Source organism: Chrysemys picta, chromosome 1 (assembly GCF_011386835.1).
Source record: "Chrysemys picta bellii isolate R12L10 chromosome 1, ASM1138683v2, whole genome shotgun sequence".
Taxonomy (NCBI): Eukaryota; Metazoa; Chordata; order Testudines; family Emydidae; genus Chrysemys; species Chrysemys picta.
The window spans coordinates 312490938-312510819 of NC_088791.1; the positions used below are offsets into that span (position 1 = coordinate 312490938).

Here is a 19882-nt window from a genome sequence, read left to right on the forward strand (position 1 = left end):
CTGATAATTTTATCTTTTCTTACCTAAGTTTATCCAGAATGGGGAAGATATTTTTACATGTTATTGTAGCGGCATATACATTTCTAGTAAAGTATAAAGATTTCTGATTGATGTTTAATAGGTTGATAAACTGTTACTGTCATTTTTTAGCACCCTTTTTAATGAATATTCAATATATCATGATTTGTGTCGGCTCTGTTTGTCATCTGCAGTTTTGTAGTAAAATGCTATACTCAAGGTGGATAATTTAAAGTTGAAGGTATTCAAATAGATATTTAGGGCCAGATTTTCAAAATTGCTCAGCACTTGAATGCTGAACTCCTTTGAAAATCTGGCCCTTCATTAGATTCATAAATGAGAGCTCAGCTCCTATTAAAAATCTGGTTCCAACTGTGGGTGCTGAGCATGTGAAAACTTGACTTGACCTCATCTAAAATTCTGTCCCTTAAATATGCTAGTGCATGTTATATAATTCTTAAATACCATGAGTGGATATTCTCAAACATATTATAGGAATTGGTGGTTGTTTTTTAAAAACACACAGTAACTGACTACATTTTAAACATGAATTTGGAGACCTGAATATAAAACATTAGGGATGAAATCCTGGCTGCATTGACCTCAGTGGCAAAACTCCCATTGATTTCATTAGGGCAAGGATTTCACTCTGGATGTGCTTAAGGATTTTTTAATATTTTGTTAAAAATGACTTAAAGGAAGCTAATACCAGACTGAGGTGTTGTTTGTATCAATAAGTATATGGAGGAATCTATATAGTTTTACTAGTTTTAAATGCTAAAATTAATAACTTTGCACTTAAAGGTGTCATTACATTTACAAATCAACATATTATTTATAGTTAAAACATATCTTCTGTTTCAAAATGTATCCTGAGTCCACAGTTATTACAATTAAAAGTATTGCTAGGAGAATGAATTACATAGCCCTAGCAAATGGCCTGGGAGGAGGTGGGAGAATAAAGTATACATGGTTTGCAAGAGACATAATTAATCTGTTCTTACATTAATTAAAAACAAATCTGTAATGCACTTCTAAGTCCCACAACCTTTGTATTAAATAAATATAATTTGACAAAGACTATAAACCCTACAGCATAAAATGGTATACACCAAGAATATTAGTTGAAATTAATTTAATCTTGTTTAGATCTCTGATTTTGTATCTGTTAGGTAGCTTGTCCTCAATAAAACTTTGCATAATAGATTTTCCACATAAAAATGCTGCATAAACTACTTACTGCATTCCTACATAGGTCTGTGTCTTTTAAACTGCGTACATTTCAATCAAGATTTGCAAAGTTTTTCATTCTAATATAAACTAGCTTTGTCAGTTTTGAAAAATCCTGCAATAAAAGATTGCAATGAAATACTAAATGCAGTACCTGCTATATGCTGAAGTTTTTCCAATAGCCAGCCTTTCAGCAAATTAATCCACACTGCCAGAGCTTCTGTATTAACTGCTTTTAACTTGTCTCCTTTAAAAAAAAAAAAAAAAAGTATGTCAGCACAAGCCCAGACGAAACTCCAAATCCAGGAAAATAAAATTAACCATGCAGATCAAAGGCAGAGGAGCACCGAGACCAAATGCTTGTAATCTGATCAGTGATCAGTTGCCATACATCAAAGGCAGTGCTTTGGAGAGGGAAAAGAGCTCTTTTCAGCAGGTAGTTGTACTCTTAAATTCTGCCTTCCAATCCTCAAATTCTTTTGTTTAAAAATGGATCACTTTAGTTCTCCCCTGCCCTCTCCCTTTTTTTGTGATAGCAGAATGTACATGATTCTTACTTACATGCTTAGAGTTGAGTGGCTGGATTCAGTTCCCAAGCTATGTTGTGAATTGTGTGTTGGAAGCTTTCCCCAGTGCCAGCGGGTTCCGCTTTATCCCTTTCATCTCACTGAACTGCAGATCCCATGACATCATTCAATGCTGTGGGACTGGTTAGAGAGCTATAATACAGCCTGTGGGGGAATACAGCTAAAGAGCAACAAAAGTTTGCATGATTTCTAACCAGGTTGGCGCATTGTGAGACGCACAAGGCTCATTTCAAAGTTTATCTGTAAGTTTCCTCCCAAGAAGAGAAATGGAATCCTAGAAGTTTTTTTGTGTGATAAGATTCCTGATAATTTTCAAATGAGGGTATTTAATAGCATTACCCTTGAAAAAACCCACAATTTTCCACAAAGGCCTGGCTGTCAAACACACAGTGATTTATTTACAGCTGCTAAGCAATTACCAGAACAACAACAAAAAAACATTTACACACATTACTGGTGACAGAAAAACTTCATGGAAAAGATGTCTTAAAATTTTTTAACAACTTTTTAACAGCTGAAACTCCAAGTTGAGAAGAACTTCCATCCTATTGTGAATTACCATTTAACTTCTTTGGTTGGTAGAGATGGTACCAGCACTGATTTCTGGGTTCTCTTCTTCACTGCCAGTTATTGTGTGGTGTTGTGCAAGTCATTTAACCACTTAGGGCCTGATTCAACTGTGTAATGTAGACACTTATTACAGCAATAGAAGAGGTTCTTCCATCGATGTAGTAAATCCACCTCTCCCATGAGGTGGGTGGTAGCTAGGTCAACGGAAGAAGTCTTCTCTTGACCTAGTGGTGTCTGCACCAGGGTTTAGGTCAGTGTGACACTAAGCACCCCTGTATTCACACCCTACACGCGAATGTAATAATCTTTGTGCAAAACATACCGTGTGAGATATCATTTGAAAACTAGTAACTCACTGATCATGAATATTCTCGTGATGTATGTTCACGATGTGGTATTAAGTACACACTGGAATTACACCTAAAGTGTGTGTAAACCAGGTATGTCAGGGAGTTGTTAAACAGGTCTGTTCTAAACAAAGGATGTTTGTTTTCCTCAATTTACATATAAGCAGTAAACAGACCCATCAAGCTAACAAAGGGTAGAGGCAAACCTCACACTAACAAACGGGGGAGAAGACAGCATAGTGTATACATCCAGCAGGAGAGAGAATCTTGGTCTGGCTTTTATTTTTAAAATAATCCATTTCAGAGGTTTACTGGTCTGTAAAGATATAGGGGGTAGGGGTAACGGGTGACTGAACCTCAAGTGATAAGTAATTGAATCAACTGATTATATACAATATTACTGTATTGTAGAAGTGTATCATGAGTAAGGTCTTTTCTGAAAACTAATGATCCGCTGGCATAAGAACGGCCATACTGGGTTAGACCAAAGATCCGTCTAGCCCAGTGTCCTGTTTTCTGACAGTGGCCAATGCCAGGTGCCCCAGAAGGAATGAACAGACCAGGTAATCATCAAGTGATCCATCCCCTGTTTCCCACTCCCAGCTTCTGTTGATTATTATCATTATGAAATGTATGTATTAATACTATATGAAGAATTATGGGTACTTCTTGATATTAGGCTATATAGTTTGCCCAGACAGGAGGGAATGTCATAGCTATTTACCTGTCTCCTATGTAAATTAAGCATGGAGCAATTGAAAACCATGGAAGCCTACAAGGAGGGAAGAACAGCATGAAGTCATCCTGCCTCTTGAAGCAAAGTCATTGAACTTTGGAAGATACAATCATGGAGAGAAACAAGAGTCTTGCAAGCTGAGAAAGATTGGTCCTTGAATCAAGGGGGAGGGGCATTTGAAGTCTCTGGAGCTGAGTATAGATGAGAAACCTGGTTAGGCCAAGATCTTTCACCTAAGATGACAAGCGAAACTAGCATCTTGTACTTCTCTGGAAGATTCTGACTAGGGGAAAGTCAGTCATGGCTGGGAAGAAGAATGACTGGTGAGAAACCATCTTGAACAAAGCCTGTATCTGGCTAGATTGAGTTTTAGACTTTTAGAAGCATACAGTAATTCCTTGCTTAACATTGTAGTTATGTGCCTGAAAAGTGCTACTTTAAGCAAGCGATGTTAAGTGAATCCAATTTCCCCATAAGAATTAATGTAAATGGGGGGGAGGGTTAGATTCCAGGGGAATTTTTTTTGCCAGATAATACTATATATATATACACACACAGTATAAGTTTTAAACAAAGAATTTAATACTGTACACAGCAATGATGATTGTGAAGCTTGGTTGAGGTGGTGGATTCAGAGGGTGGAAGAGAGTGAAATATTTCCAAAGGGAATGCCTTACTGCTAAATGATCTAGCACTCAGTTGAGCCCTCAAGGGTTAACACGTTGTTAATGTAGCCTCACACTACAAGCGAGCATGAATGGAGAGAGGAGAGACAGCATGACAGAGAGAAACAGAGACACACACTCTGTATGTGAGAGAGACGCGCATTGCCCCTTTAAGTACGCTGACCCAACTCTTAAGTACACTGCCCTTTTATGTAGATCAGCAAGTTGAGACAGCAGCTGCTGCCAGCAAGCTCCCGCCGTCCTGAGCCCTGTCGTGTCCCCCGCCCTGCACTATGGAGATGGGTTAAAGGAGCGGGGGGCAGGGGGACACCCTGACATTAGCAGCCTTCTTTCCCTCCCCGCTCCCCCGCACAGCAAGGAGGAGGCTCCTGGGAGCAGTTCCAAGGCAGAGGGCAGGAGCAGCACAGGGCAGTGATGGGAGGGACAGCTGAACTGCTTGGCAATTGATAGCCTGCTGGGCAGTTGCCGCACAGAGAACTTAGGAGAGCGGGGAGCTGATAGGGGGGCTGCCGGTCCACCCCGGTTCCAAGCCTCCACCAGCTAGCTGCAATGGGCTGCTCTTTCTGCAAGCAGTGAACAAAGAGGCGCCTGCCAAACAATTTTATAAGGGAGCACTGCGCCACTTTAAACAAGCATGTTCTCTAATTGATCAGCAATGTAACAACTTTAACCAGGACGACTTTAAGTGAGGAGTTACTGTATTTTGTTTGGTTTTACTTATACTTTAACTCTCTTAATCCGATGTATATTTTGTTAATAAATTTATATCATTTTAACCATAAACCAAGTTAATAAGCTGTCATGTTTTTTGTGACATTTTCTCTGAACTGTCCAGGAAAAGTCTGGACACTGCAGATCACCTGGTTTTGGGGAAATTCAGGACTGGGAGTGTGTTGGGATCATGTTGCTGGTTGTAACCAAGGCTGGTGGAAGCCAGAATGGGGCTGTAGACAGGCTGCTGGGGTCAGAGCTGCTGAACTGGGATTATCTAGCATACAGACATTCAGGGTGTGACCTGCATGCAGTTCAAAATACTGCCTGGATCTGTGCTGGGGGTTGAACTGGTCCCTAGCAAGCTTCAATACAGTGGAGATATAAAAGTGACAAACTGAAGTTCACCGTCCCCTAGTCCCTTAGTCAAGGACAACTTTGGCCTACGGATGAATTCAGCCCTCTGTGCTTCACTGTAATCCTCTGTAAAATAGATATAATATCTTATAGGGTTGTTGTTTGTATTGTATCCAGCGCTGCTGCAGGTTGTCCCAGTGTACCAGTTTCCTAGATTTTGGCAATTGTATCACATGCTCAGAGGCAAGTGTTTGTAGGCACGCCAGGCATAGTATTTGGTGGGTTCTGATAAACACTTTGAGCAAATGAAGATTCCTTTACCAGGGCTGCCAAAAATAAAAGGTGCATATAACTTAGACACAATTGTTTTAATGCTTAGAACAAAAGATAACTCAGCAGTTCCTAACACAGTTCCTAGAGAAGTCTAGTACCAGGGTAATAAGGTAAGAGCCTTGTCAGGATCTTCCCCCCCTGTCCTGCATGCAGGCTGCACTTCTTGTCCTCCTGTTATGGTGTTAAGGAGTAAGTCTGTACAGCTCTCGCCATTCTCAGCCTACAAGCTACCTGGCCTTCTCTCCCCAGCCAGCTACCGGGCTGCTGTTTCCTGCTTTCACACAGCCCCAAATCTCTCCTGCACCTGTCCCCTCTGACTTCAGTCTGTTCTTCCTTTTCTGTACTTGAGTATTTAGGAGCCCTCTACTGGCTGAATGTTGAAGTGGAAATAACCCATTGCATACTCAGTGGTCAGGCTCATTGCAACAGTTATTAACATTTACAAAGTGCTTTGAGATCCTCCTATGAAAGGTGTTATAGAAACATGAAGTTCTGTTGTTTGGACGTAGATGGTCCAAAATAATATTTTAACATGCCGGTTGGGCTCTTTGGTGATGTGTATAGTAATCGAGATACTAAGGAAAATATTATGTAAATTTGCAAGGTATGATGTCACAGCTATGAATCAACTCCCAAAGAATACATTACTGGAAAAACTGTAAGCAAACTGGAAGTCATTGCACCTTTGTCTAATTTCCACTTTCTGCTCTTCTTTAAATACAATTACCAGAATTGCTCACTCTTATTTTAACCTTCATTTATATCCTTCTCCCTACATACACACATTTCTTCTTTCAGGAACATCAGCTGATGACAATTCCATTCCATGTCTCCATAGCAAAACTGGAACTGCCAGCATTGAAATGAAGTGGGAGGATGAGGTATAGAGAGTGGAAAGAACCCTCACTGTTCACTTCAAAGGGCTTTCTTTTAGAAGCAATGATTGTTTGCAAAAGGTAACACCTTTAGTTCTCTTGGATTTAAATAAAAGTAAAGATTAAAAGGCTTGTTCTTTGTTCTCTATTTCATAAGCTTTAAAAAGACAGGAAGATTAAGGTTTGTAATCTTAAATTACTACTAATAATAATTGTACTTTGCACGTACAGAGCATGTTTTCTATGTGGAGACCAGCAGTCTGAGAAACCTGCCCTCTCCATATTCTGCTGATTCCTCATAACTGGATCAGCGGCTATTATTAACTAATAATAAGAATATTTTGCATTTATATATTCTTTTCATCTAAATATCTCAAAATACTTTAAAAAAGTCAGTAAACATTACTATCCCCATTGTGCGCAAGGAGAAACCGATATGTACAGAGGGTAAGTGACTTTCACACAGCGAGCCAGTAGCAGAACCAGGAACAGATTGTAGGTTTCTTGACTCCCATTTATTTGCTCAAACCATTATAGGCCTTGATCCAGTAAAGATCTTAAGCATGTGCTTAACTTTAAGCACATGAGTAGTTCTATTAAAGCCAATTGGACTATTTGCTAGGGGGTCTGGTCCTGCACCATTGAAATCAATAGGAGTTTTGCCTTAGACTTTAGTAAGAGCAGAATCAAGCCCCAGGACAGTACTCGCACTTAAAGTGAAGAATGTGTATTGCTGGATCAGGGCCACCAAGATTTGTTATCTGGCCCTAGATATAATGATGGTTCTATATAGATGTTTATTGATGGATAAAAACACCAATTTCAACTGTCTCAACATATAAAAGTTCCGATTTTTATTTTGTTAGTATTTTTTTTCTGATCTATGGGATATCTTATGTGTGAATTAGGGGTTAGAGCATAGGACTGGGAATCAGGAATTGTGGTTTTATGTCTGGCTCCGGCTCTTGCTTTGTGTGACCAGGAGCAAGTCATTTCACCTCACTGGGCCAGATCCTCAACTTGTAAAAATTGTCATAATTGAATTGAAATCAATGGAGCAATGACAAGTTACACCATCTGAAGATCTGGCTCACTGTCGGTTTCTCCATTTGTTTAAAAAAAATCTCTCATTGGGTACTGTGAGAATAATTAATGTTTGTAACAGTATATTGAGATCATAGATGAAAGGTACTATGTAAGTGAAAACTATCATGAAGAAAAACTATGCATTTACCAAAATATGTTTTCACCGCTCTGTTTTTAAGCTTACTTTAATATTAATAAACATTCCTGGAGCATTGGTACACTTCTCAGGTGACTGAGGGCAACACAGCCTTTGGCTGTGCTCTCACAAGCTATCCAAAGTATGCACCAATGGCAAAGGAATGCACTCATGGTTGTGCCTTATTGCTTAATTAAGTAAGAAACTAAGATGTTTCCCCCATTTATTAAAGGTTTAACGCTCCTTTACTGAGAGAATCTATTGCAACTTTCTACCTGCTGGGGTTTCTGAAGCTCTTTGCACCAGCATGCACACTTTAATAATGTAACATTCTTTTCAGAGGTACTGGTACTGTTGTGTTGATGAACTGACTTCCCTAAGGCTATTGGAGCTAGATCAACAATGTTATTAATGTAGGTAGAACAGGAGGACTGGATAGACTCAAGTTTTTGAAATTTGTGTTCTTGGAGGATGCTTTTAGAGGATTATTTTTCTCCATCTAAATTAAATAAATATATCTCTACATTAGAGTGCCTTTATCTCAGGAACATTTTATTGTTATTATTTAATATTTATATTCTGGTAGCACCTAAAAGCCTGAAACAGGCTAGGCCATATTGTGCTGGGCATTATATAAACAAATAATAAATGTCAGTCTGTATTTCAAAGACCGTACAGTCTAAAAGATGATGTAACAGTGTGTGAGTGAGACAAGCAAACAGGCTAGGTGGAGTTGGGGCTATCAGTTGACAAACTTTAATAGGATTTGTACAATTAGCTGATCAGTGATAGTGTTAGTGATCACAGCTGGCTATCTGCCTTGTTTTTATCAAAACATGTATTTATAAGTATTTAATTTAGGCAATTTACTGTAGCAAAACAATTGCAAACAATTGGAAGAGCAACTAGTGTAGACAAAGCAATGTTTGTTATCTAGTTATGGTTAACTTTTGGGGGACCTTAAACACACCCTGAGAAGCATGACCATCTTCAAACAAGTATTAGTTTACTGTTATTTTCACTTTCCAGTTTAAAATTGCCCCAATTTTTTTAAACCTGCCACAGTCTGCCTCACGGATCTTGTATCTACTCCCTTCCCCTCCTATATCTGTTCTCCTTTCTGTCAGTCTTATCAAGCACTGGCTCTCTTTCTCACTCAGTTTTCATCAGTGTTGTTATGAGAATCTTCTCCCCTGTAGCCTCTGCTGTGGAGAGCAGCCTTCTTTTATTGCTCTACCTTATCAGCTCTCCATTTTTTTTTCAAATCTTTGGTAAAATATTTCTCTCTCTGCCATTATTTTTTAGCATTCCATTTCTAGATGGAAGATATTTTGGGATACAATTTGTATGAAACCTGCTATGCAATCTAAGACCCCAATTCAGCAAGGTGTAGTTAAGCCTATGCCTAACTTCAAGTATGCGAGTAATCCTATTGAAATCAATGGATTATCTACATGCTTAAAATTAATAGGCACATGCCTTGCTGAAGCAAGACCTAAAGCTGTAAATACAATGATCCAGATCCTTAGTTGATATTATGAAGCAGAGTTATATCAATGCATACCAGATAAGGTTCAGGCCTATCATTACTTAAGTTGGCATTATTTTGGGTCTTCTGACTTCGTCGTAGCAAATGACATAAAATATTGTGCCCTGTATTTTAAATTGTGTACTCCAAGGGCACACAGTGCAAGCAGCCAGTCACAATTTCAGAAATTGCTGTGCTAAGTACCGGCAGCTCCCTTTGAAGTCAGTAAGAGTTGCAGATGCTCAGCACTTCTGCAGATTAGGCCCTAGGAGTCTAAAGTTGGTCACTCAAAAATCGAGGCATTCAAAAATTAGACTCATAGACTCATAGACTTTAAGGTCAGAAGGGACCATTATGATCATCTGGTCTGACCCCCTGCATGCTTTGAAAATGTGGACTTTATTATTTATAATGATACCAAGCTAAAGGAGGTTTGGGGGGAGGAATAGCTCAGTGGTTTGAGCATTGACCTGCTAACCCCAGCATTGTGAGTTCAGTCCTTGAGGGGGGCCAGCTAGGGATCTGGGGCAAAATCAATACTTGGTCCTGCTAGTGAAGGCAGGGGGCTGGACTCAATGACATTTCAGGGTCCCTTCCAGTTGTATGAGATAGTTATATCTCCATTTATTATTATTAAGATGTAGAAAACAACTTGAGGTCCTGTTTGGTAAAGCATTATAAGGGAGTTAGACTAGATCAGCGGTTCTCAAACTTAATTGAACCGTGACCCCCTTCTGACAACAATTACTACGTGACCCCAGGGGTGGGGGCAGAACATAACCTTAACTCCCCTGCCCAGCGCTGAAGCCCTGGGGGTTTGGCTTCAGCCCTGGGTGGTGGGGCTAGGGCTTCGGCTTCAGCCCTGGGCCCCTGCAAGTCCAACACCAGCCTGACGACCCCATTAAAATGGGGGTCAGGGCTCCAAAGTGGGTCCCGACCCACAGTTTGAGAACTCCTGGACTAGATGACCTTTGCAGTCCCTTCCTACCGTATGATTTTCTGCTTAAATCCATCGCTGTTCAGCAAAGCACCTAAGCATGTGCTGAAGTTCAACCACATGAAAGTCAATGGGACTTAAGCACATGCTTAGATGCTTTGCTGAATAGGAACAGATTGTTGAATTAGGGCCTGACCCACGTGTTGTTTATGGAGATTCAGTTTAAACACAAACAACCATTTTTTTCACCAGGAGAAGATAATGCGGCTAACTCATGGAGCAGCACTGATGTCATTTTTGGATGAGTTTTTCCTCACTTCTGGTAAAAAATAGAATTCTTCTGTGAGGACAAGCAGGGGTCAGCAACCTTTCAGAAGTGGTGTGCCGAGTCTTCATTTATTCACTCTAATTTAAGGTTTCACATACCAGTAATACATTTTAACGTTTTTATAAGGTCTCTTTCTATAAGTCTATAATATATAACTAAACTATTGTTGTATGTAAAGTAAAAAAGGTTTTTAAAATGTTTAAGAAGCTTCATTTAAAATTAAATTAAAATGCAGAGCCCCCCGGACTGGTGGCCAGGACCCAGGCAGCGTGAGTGCCACTGAAAATCAGCTCGCGTGCCGCCTTCGGCACGTGTGCAATAGGTTGCCTACCCCTGGGATAAAGGAAGGAAGACAGGAACACTTAGGGAAAAAAGACTAATTCTTTACAGACTGCCACCATTCTTAATGCTAACTATTAATTCTATTTAACAAATAGTTAAACAGAAATCTGAATAGAGATGATACCTTAAGGAAAGGATAACTAGGAAAAGTCTTTAAACCAGTTCTCTAGAGCCCTGGTTTCAATACCTCATTTATTCACCACATTTTATCCTGAGGGAGTTGATGGATTTGATTATTTTTAATCATTTATCTTTAATATGATATAATGAGCTATAATTTCCCAGTATGGTGTAGTAAAAGCTAATGTTCTTCAGTTTACAAGATAGCTTGCATATTACCCGCAAACATAAAAATGCCAAAAGAATAAGAATTGTTTGCAGTGTTGGTGTAGCTGTGTTGTTCCCGAATATTGGAGACAAGGTGGGTGAGCTAATATCTTTTATTGGATCAACTTCTCTTGTTGAAAGAGACAGGCTTTCGAGATTGTCTCTTCCAACAACAGAATTTGGTGCAATAAAACACATTACCTCTCCTGCCTTGTCTCCTTAAAATAATAAGAGGACAGAGAAACAATAGATCTTGTTACATATTTTTTTAAAAGCATCAGACTCGGTAGACACTCAGTGCCAATTTGTTAAAGCAGCTGTTCTTCAGTTGATATTCATCTGGTTTTGGTCTAGATTACTGGACCTAGTTTGGACATGTGGTTCCTAGTCCTCAATTTGTAAATCTTAAATTAGTTTTCCCTGTTTTATTTCTCCTCTTTTACTTTACCCCACCTTAAAATTCTATCATCTTCTCTTGCATAAAACAAACAAAATAGAACAGCAACAAAATGATATAAGGATAAACACATGAGGTGCGACGAGAAAGTTAAATGAAGGTGTCAGGTTCCCTCCCCACTTTGAACTCTGGGGTACAGATGTGGGAACCCGCATGAAAGACCCTCTAAGCTTATTTCTATCAGCTTAGGTTAAAAACTTCCCCAAGGCACAAATCCTTTCCTTGTCCTTGGACAGTATTGCTGCCACCACCAAGTGATTTAGACAAAGATTCAGGAAAAGGACCACTTAGAGTTCCTATTTCCCCAAAATATCTCCCCAAGCCCCTTCACCCCCTTTCCTGGGGAGGCTTGAGAATAATATACCAACCAATTGCCTTTAATAAAAGTACAGACCAGACCCTTTATTTTTAGGATACTAAAATGAATCAGGTTCTTAAAAGAAGAACTTTATTATAAAGAAAAAAGTAAAAGAAGCACCTCTGTAAAGTCAGGATGGAAGGTAATTTTACAGGGTGATAAAAAGATTTAAAACACAGAGGATTCCCCTTTAGGCTCAACTTCAAAGTTACAAAAACAGGAATAAACCTCTCTCTTAGCACAGGGAAAATTCACAAGCTAAAACAAAAGATAATCTAACACATTTCCTTGCCTTTACTTACAATTTCTGTAATTTTAGCTGTATCGTTTCAAGGTATCTTTTCAAGAGATGGTTTACCTGCTTGGTCTCTCTCTCTCTCTCTCTCTCTATCCAGAGGGAACAAAGAAAGAGAGCACAAACAAAACCTCCCCCCCCCCCCTCAATTTGAAAGTATCTTCTTTCCGGTCAGGTACCAACTAGGTTAATTGAACTGATTAACCCCTTACAGGTAAGTGATTCTGTACCTCTGGCCAGGAGGGATTTTATGTTACTGCATACATAAAGGTTTTTACCCTTCCCTTTATATTTATGACAGAAAGTGAGTCAATGAATATGATCTATTAATACCTTCAAAGTAACAATATAAACAAAGAAAGGTAATTATTAACAGTTCTAGAATATGGTAGGACAAGAAGCGATGACCAGAAGCAGGGGCAGAAAATATTTAACCTAGATATTAGGAAAATGTTCCTCACTGTGAAACCTAGGTATTAGGAAAATGTTCCTTACCATGAAAGAAATTGAGCAGTGGAATAGACTACTAAGAGAGGTGATTGAGCCACAATTGCTATCTCCCACCTACTATATGCCAACTTCTTGCTGACCTTCCTTAAAAAAGCCCTTCTAAACACCCACCTTTTCTGTGAAACATTCATGACCTAATGCTGTAATATAACTTGGTGTTTGTCTTGTGTTATATTTGTTTTGCTTTTAGATGGTAAGCTATTTGGAATAGGGAGTGTTACTTATTTAGTACATGTCACTTATTGTCCAATCCCATGTACTGCAGTGTTATGTAATTTAAAAATGGGCTAGACATTAGTGAGAATGGAAACATGGGTATTTCTCTAAAATATGTGAGATTTAGCTGTATTCAAGTGATTTTCTGGCCTTATAAATGTATGTAATAATAATACACCACGCTGAGCCTGCTGGCTTATTGCGCAGCACTGTGTAAACCTTCAGGTAAACATCCAGCAAGTAGAGAACTACATAACATCTAGGTTACAGGAAACAAGTACAACCTTAGGTCAGAGGTACTGCCTCAGGAGAGAGACAAAACCTGTACAGGAGCAGGAGTAGCAGGTCACAGCCAGCAGCCTGGGAGCTGGCTGTGGAAGGAAGGCTGGGTAGTAGGCAGCCTGGAGGTTGGAAGGCCTGTAAGTAACCAGAGAGCTGGACAGACACATCCTGCTATTGACTGGGGGTCAGCAGTACCTGCAGGAGGACAACATGAAGGTTCTCAGTGAGATTGGTTTACCCTTATTCTCTTCTACTGGACAATCCTTGGACTGAGGACTTTTGGTTCTTCAAGTGTCCTCTTCATATTCCCACTCATGGTTGCGCCAGCTGGTGCAGCCTATATGGTGAAACTGCCTCATAGCAGCGCTGCTGGAGCACGCACTTGCCCTTTTTTGCTTTTGGATCCACCCTGGAGAATGTAGACAGGGTTGTAACAGCTAATAACTAACAATAAGAATGGAGGACTGATCTTACATATCATATTACAGGAGGTCTTAAAATTTGCCTCCAACCTTCTCAGAGAGATCCAGATCTTGGCACTTACACTCTCACAAGAGCAGGTCTAGGGATAAAATGCCATAGGGTGCTTATAAATGGGACCCAATATCTTATCATTGGCCATGTTGGACCCCAGGGGAAATGTTTCCAGCTTTTTGCAAGCTGCTCCAATGCCTCACCCATCTATCTTCTTTAAGGCAACAAGAAATACCCAGTGTCGATCCCCGTACCAATCTTGGTACCAGGCAGGTAGTAGAAGTGGCATAGACAAGACCAGACTCCTCTCATACGGATTCAGTACAAGCACTTGTACATGATCAACCTGTACAGCCACCACTGACCACATTATCGTCCTCTTCTGATGAGGCAACAGTGTTGAGTCATCATCTTTCCCAAATCTGAACAATTATAATACCTACCAGGAACTTTTAAAAAGAGTAGCTAGTTCCCTGGGTATCCAGGTGAAAATGGTGAAGGACAATCCATATAAATTAGTGAATACCTTCCACGCTTCAGGAGCTTGTAGAGTGGCTCTACCAATTAATGAAATTATCCCTGAGCCCACAAAAATTGTGTGGCAAACTCTTGAATTTCTTCCACCCATAGCTAAGAGAACAGAGAGGAGGCACCAAGAACAGTTCTGTTCACAGCCCACCCTAGGATTTTTGGTAGTGACTATAGTCAATGAAAACTCAAAGCAAGACATTCCAAATCCACCTCTAAAAATAAAGAATATAAAAAACTCAATTATTTTAGTAGAAGGGTTTATTTGACCTCAGGATTACAAATCAGAATTGCAAACCACCAGCCTCTCTTAGTCAGATATGATTTTTCTGTTGGGGATAATATGGCTAAATTCGTGGGACAAATTACTTGATAAGGCCAAATAAGAGTATCAGGGCATGCTTAATGAAAGCTGTCTGATACTAGAACCTCATTTCAGGCAGTCTTGGTGAAAACTCTGCAGATTAGCGTGATGGCATTTATAATCATGATGCATCATTCCTCTTGGCTGCAAGCATCTGGGATCCAGCAGAGGTCCAGCAGATGGTTGAGAAGTGTTCATTTGATGGTCCTAATTTGTTTTCTGGGAAGACGGATGAAGTGCTGCTTTCACTAAAAGACTCTAGGGCAACACTTATGACTTTGGGCATTTACACCTCAGGTCTTAAGAGGAAGCAGTTGTGTCCTCATACTAAGCAAAGGCATCCTTCTTATGCACCAAGGTATTCTGAGTAAATGAAGAAACGTCATAAACTCCAAAGAAGGAGACTGCCACTTCTTGCTTCTGTTCACCTTCATCTAGGAAACTTGCAACCTTGAAAGAGTCTATTTGACTCCTTAATTGATGCCAGTGTACCAGTTTGTCAGGATCTAATTTCTCCTGTCCCTCCCTTTGGCAACAGGACATGTCAGTGCTTTTGCCTGTGCAGAGAATCGAGTTTATAGGAGCAGTTCTTGACTCCAGTTTGGCAAGGGCATACTTATCCCAGGCCAAATTTGGGGCAATATTGGACCTGTGCATAGGCCTCAAGATCCATCCTTGTACAACAGTAAGAAATTGCCTGAGACTTCTAGGACACAAGGCAGCTTGCACATATATGACTCAACTTGCCAGATTTCACCTGAGAGTGATGCAGGGATGGTTGAACTCTGTCTACCATCCATCTCATCATGCACTGGTCATGTTGACTCATGTATCTGCAAGTGTGTTGTAATCCCTACATTGGTGGATGGACCCTACCTGTGAATGCAAAGGGTTCCCTTTTTCCTTGACTCTACTCTCTATGACTGGTCACAGATGCCTCATCCGTACAATGGGGTGCTCACTCGGGACCTAAGCAACTAAGGACCTTAATCAGATCAAGGACTCTCTCGCCACATAAATGTTCAAGAAGTTTCAGCAATTCATCTGGCATATTGGGTTTCCCTTCAGCATATCAGAAGATGTACCATGCAAGTCCTCTCCGGCAACGTTGCTGCAACGTTCTTGACTAGGCAAGGAGGTGCCAAGTCAGATCACGTTTGTCAAGAGGCAATGGATTTCTGGGTTATTTTAATCAAAAATGCTGTCATACTCAAAGCCTCACACCTCCTGCATGATCAGAAATTTCTGGTAGATTATCTCAGCAGAACGTTCATTAGGAATCACAAGTGGGCCCTCAAAATGGACATAGCCAAATCTATTTTTCAGGCTTGGGGAATTCCAGAGATCTCTCTGATTAATATGCGATTGAATAGGAAGTGTCATCTGTTCTGTTCCAGACAGGTCAGATCTACTTCAGATGCTTTCCTTCTGTTGTGAAAGGACAAGCACTTGTATGCCTTTCCTCCGAGGGTGTTATGCAAACTCAGACAGGATTATGCCACTCTAATCCCGATAGCTCTAGCCTGGCCTTGGCAGGATTGGTTCTCAGACCTCTTTAGGCTCTCCATCTGGGATCTCATAACTTTGCCTCAAGTCACAGATATAATTTCACAGAACCCCGGCCCGGTGCTACATCCCAATCCTCCCAGCCTCTGACAGCTTGGATGGTCAGCGGTTAATAGCTCAGGAGACTGACTGTGCCCTACAGGTTCAGAACATTCTCTTAAACAGTAGAAAACCATCTACCAGTTACACTTCCATGATGAAATTGAAGCATTTCTCCGTGTGGTCCCAGGAGTAGGGTACTCCTCCTATGCAGTCTTCCCCACACCTTATTGTGCAATATTTACTTCACTTTAAGGAAAAGGGTTCTCCATGAGTTCCCTGAGAGTTCACTTGGTGGCTATTTCTGCATTACATACTCCTATCTCTGTATTCCCAACCCAATGACTGTACGATTTTTAAAAGGGTTCTTCTTCTTTTATATGACTTAAACGCATACAATGTTAGATGTCCAAGTCTAGGTTGGCAATCCACTTAGTTTGTTTTAGCAGATGTGAAGTGGATGGTAGAAATACCACCAGGATATGATTGTTTGGGACACTGATGGATGAGGTGTTTCGTAGGGTGAAGTCCGTTTCCGTGGTCACAAATAAGATAGTGTCTCAGTCCCCATTAATGGAGAGGTAGACGCATCTGCTATGTGATATGCAGATACCATTCAAAGTGGACCATATTTTCTTTAGGTGTGAAAAGCCACGGGATTCTTCAGTTGGGTCCTTGATGAGGTGTTTATTTGGGATGTTGGCATCATTCCACCTTGCTTGCTGTGGATCTCCAGGGGAAAACCCCAAATCTTTGCGCTCTTGAGTGGCAAGCCAAAAAGGTTTCCTGGATTTGGGTTGAAATCTCAATATATTATTTAAGTTGCCATATATTGGAAGATCCTTGTTCCCTCGAATACAATGGAACTCTTGGAAAAATACTCATATCACAACAAATTTGGGATGGGTGGATATGCACCATTATAGGAAACCATGGCTGTGGCGTTGATTTTGTACTGTGCTCGTAATAATCTGCATAACTTTGTTAAGTTGAGAATTGACAAAAGATGTGTGAGAGCTGTGTGTCCAGATGGTTGAGCTATATTCTGCAGTAGAGAAGACAAGGGTCAGTGAGGTTTTTGCATTGGCTCCCTAAATCATTCCTGCCAGTTTCTGGATGAGAGTTACATGCATCTTTATTTTGCTATGAATATTTTCCCAATGCTGGTGGTATGTGGAGCTTAGGTCTAATGTCACACCCAAGATATTTTAGGGTGGGATCGTGTCTTATCTGCTGGCCATAGAAATCTATGTGCAGTTCTGCCCTAGCCTTTCAATTGTTTTGATAAAATGCTGACACAGCAGTCTTAGGATTGCTTTTAGCTGCCAGTATAAGAAATATTCTTCCATGATTTTAAGGTTCTTAGTTAGGATTTGTTTTATGGTAGGTAAATCCCATGCCTGTGTGGCCAAAGCAATTGTCATCATCATAAACAAATTTCTGTGATGATGTTTGGGGAAGGTTGCTGGTGTAGATATATTAAACAGGATCCATGCTAACAGATCTCTGTAGTAGGCCATCATTGAGAGTGCATGCATGGCCTGCTGACCTTGTCATCAAGGAAAACATGAAACCTACAATTGCTCAGAACTTCTCAAAAGAATTTTATCATTGCATTGCATGGCATAATTTTATTGGCTGTCAGGAGGAGGCCATTGCTCCACATGGTGGTGTAGGCAGCAGATAAGTGTAAGATAGCTGCCCCAGTCTTGAGTTTTTGCTGGAATCCCACTCCACTCTATGTTGTCGAGACTAATACTTGATCAGTGTAGTTGCAGCCTGGTCAGAAACCTGCTTGTTCATTCAGTAACATTGCTTCTCCAAGCAACATGATCCTTGCCAGTAATATTCCTTCCATGAGCTTCCATGATATGTAGAGGAGTGATATAAAACCGTAGGATGAGGGATTACTGGCAATAACTATAACCTCATGCCAGATCCTCAGGACAAGCCCTGAGGAATGGATAACAGTGTTGTCAGCCATTTCTATCCTTGGGCTCCAAGGTTTTTAAGAAATTCTGGAAAGATACCATCAGGTCCTTCAGCTTTCATGAGAGAGAGGGCTTATTTACCTCCTCACTGTGAAGGCCAACTATATGGGCAAGGAGGCGGGTAGTGAGCTTGACTCTTTGTTGGAGCTCTCTTTACACTTTACACTTCGTATACTTGTCCTTTGGTGCTTTTGTGTTCATAAGGAGTATTCTTGTGATCACATCAGCTGAGACTTCAGCCTTTCGATATTTCACTGGGTTTGCAGCCAGAAGCTGATGAAATAGTAGTCAAGGTTTGCGGCTGGAGTGAGTGAACTCCAGCACTTCAACCATCTTGATCTATCTTTGATGGTGCACTAAGTTCAATGAGTCTAAGATTTGAGTCACCAAACTTTTGGTACTCCTTTAGTAGCCTTTCTGTTTCTGGTTTCCTTCATGGGGTTTATCCTTTTCAATAGCCATAAGAGAGGGTTTTTTTCTTGTGGCTATTTGGATAAGCTGGGTGAAATGACTGCAATTTTCAGGCTTCAGCGGAATCTCATTTCAGGCTTCAGCAGAATCTCAATTGTCACAGTGAATCTTGGCCAGTTTTTCTTTCGAAAATTCCATTGCACTTTGGGCTACGACATGATACTGAGATTTCAGTCCCAATGTGGATTATCACCAGTCGATGCTGGCTATGTGGAAAGTTGCCAAGAATAGCTCTGGAGGGTGTTGTAAGGAATTCTAAACTGGTCTTTGGTGAGGAAACTGATATCTGGCTTGTAGTCTCAGTTGCAGTAGGCAGAATGAAAAGTACCTCTGTCTTCTACATGAAAAAGAAGCTATGTAACTTTGTTTGATGACCATTCCACAAGTGCTTTGCCGGCATTATCATTACTATTATAACACCACATCATGTGGTAGCTATTGAAATAATATATAGCTGTAGGTCAGTGGTCCCCAAACTGTGGGCATGTCCTCCTAGGGGGTATGGATGAATGTTTGGGGGGCACAGTGGGCTCAGGCCAGCCCACTGGGGAGGGAGCCCCACTGATCCCCATTATGCCCCCAGCTCTGCTCTGGCCCTGGCTGCGGCCCCAGTCCCTCCCACCAGCCTCGGGCCCTGGCCCGACCATGGCTCTGCTCCCGGCTGGGGCCCCATCCCCATCCCCAGCTGCAGCCCTGGCTCAAGCCCCCGGCCTTGACCATGGCCCTGCTCCCAGCCATGGCCCCAGCCCTGACCGTGGCCCCGCTCCCAGCCACAGATCCTAACTGTGTCTCGGGGGTGGGGGGGGATAGGTGTAAGGTAAAAAGTTTGGGGACCACTGCTGTAGGTAATGGGGAAGAGGGCCAGTCTGTATTCGGTGATTTATTTACATGAGCCACCTTTACCTTGCTGATTCTTTTGAAGATGGTGAAAGTTCCGGAATTGCTCTTGGCATCTATCTTGTTATAGTCCTTGATGCCTTGATTGATGTATGTAACAAGGCCATGTTTCCGGTGATGGAGGGAGGCAATGAGACTATAACCAGCAATACGGTAGCATGATTCTTGAGTGTCATTTTATGTATGGGTTTTTGAAGGGCAATGACATCAATCATATTCTCTCGCATATTAAGAGCTAAATAGTTGTTTTTAAATTCATTGGGGTGTACGTTCAACATTCGTCTGGCAAATTCTTAGAGC

General features: G+C 40.9%; 2 protein-coding genes across 7 annotated transcripts in view; one reads left to right on the top strand and one right to left on the bottom strand.

Annotated features, from left to right (window-relative positions):
* Nucleotides 1-2049, bottom strand: part of TNFRSF19 (TNF receptor superfamily member 19) — a 119447-nt gene extending 117398 nt beyond the window's left edge. For 2 of the 4 annotated variants that reach the window (XM_005310594.5, XM_005310593.4), the window contains exons 1-2: nt 1810-2036; nt 1403-1495 (exon numbers count right to left, since the gene is read on the bottom strand). The gene's annotated coding sequence lies outside the window, so the exon portion shown is untranslated. Of the gene's footprint in view, nt 1-1402; nt 1496-1809 lie in introns of all 4 variants that reach the window. The other 2 variants (XM_065594964.1, XM_008175075.4) reach the window with 2 other exon arrangements.
* The window catches only part of SACS (sacsin molecular chaperone), a 250637-nt gene that overhangs the window by 4220 nt on the left and 226535 nt on the right, over nt 1-19882 (top strand). For 2 of the 3 annotated variants that reach the window (XM_065594803.1, XM_065594795.1), the window contains exon 2: nt 6374-6531. The gene's annotated coding sequence lies outside the window, so the exon portion shown is untranslated. Of the gene's footprint in view, nt 1-1517; nt 1685-6373; nt 6532-19882 lie in introns of all 3 variants that reach the window. The other variant, XM_065594784.1, reaches the window with a different exon arrangement.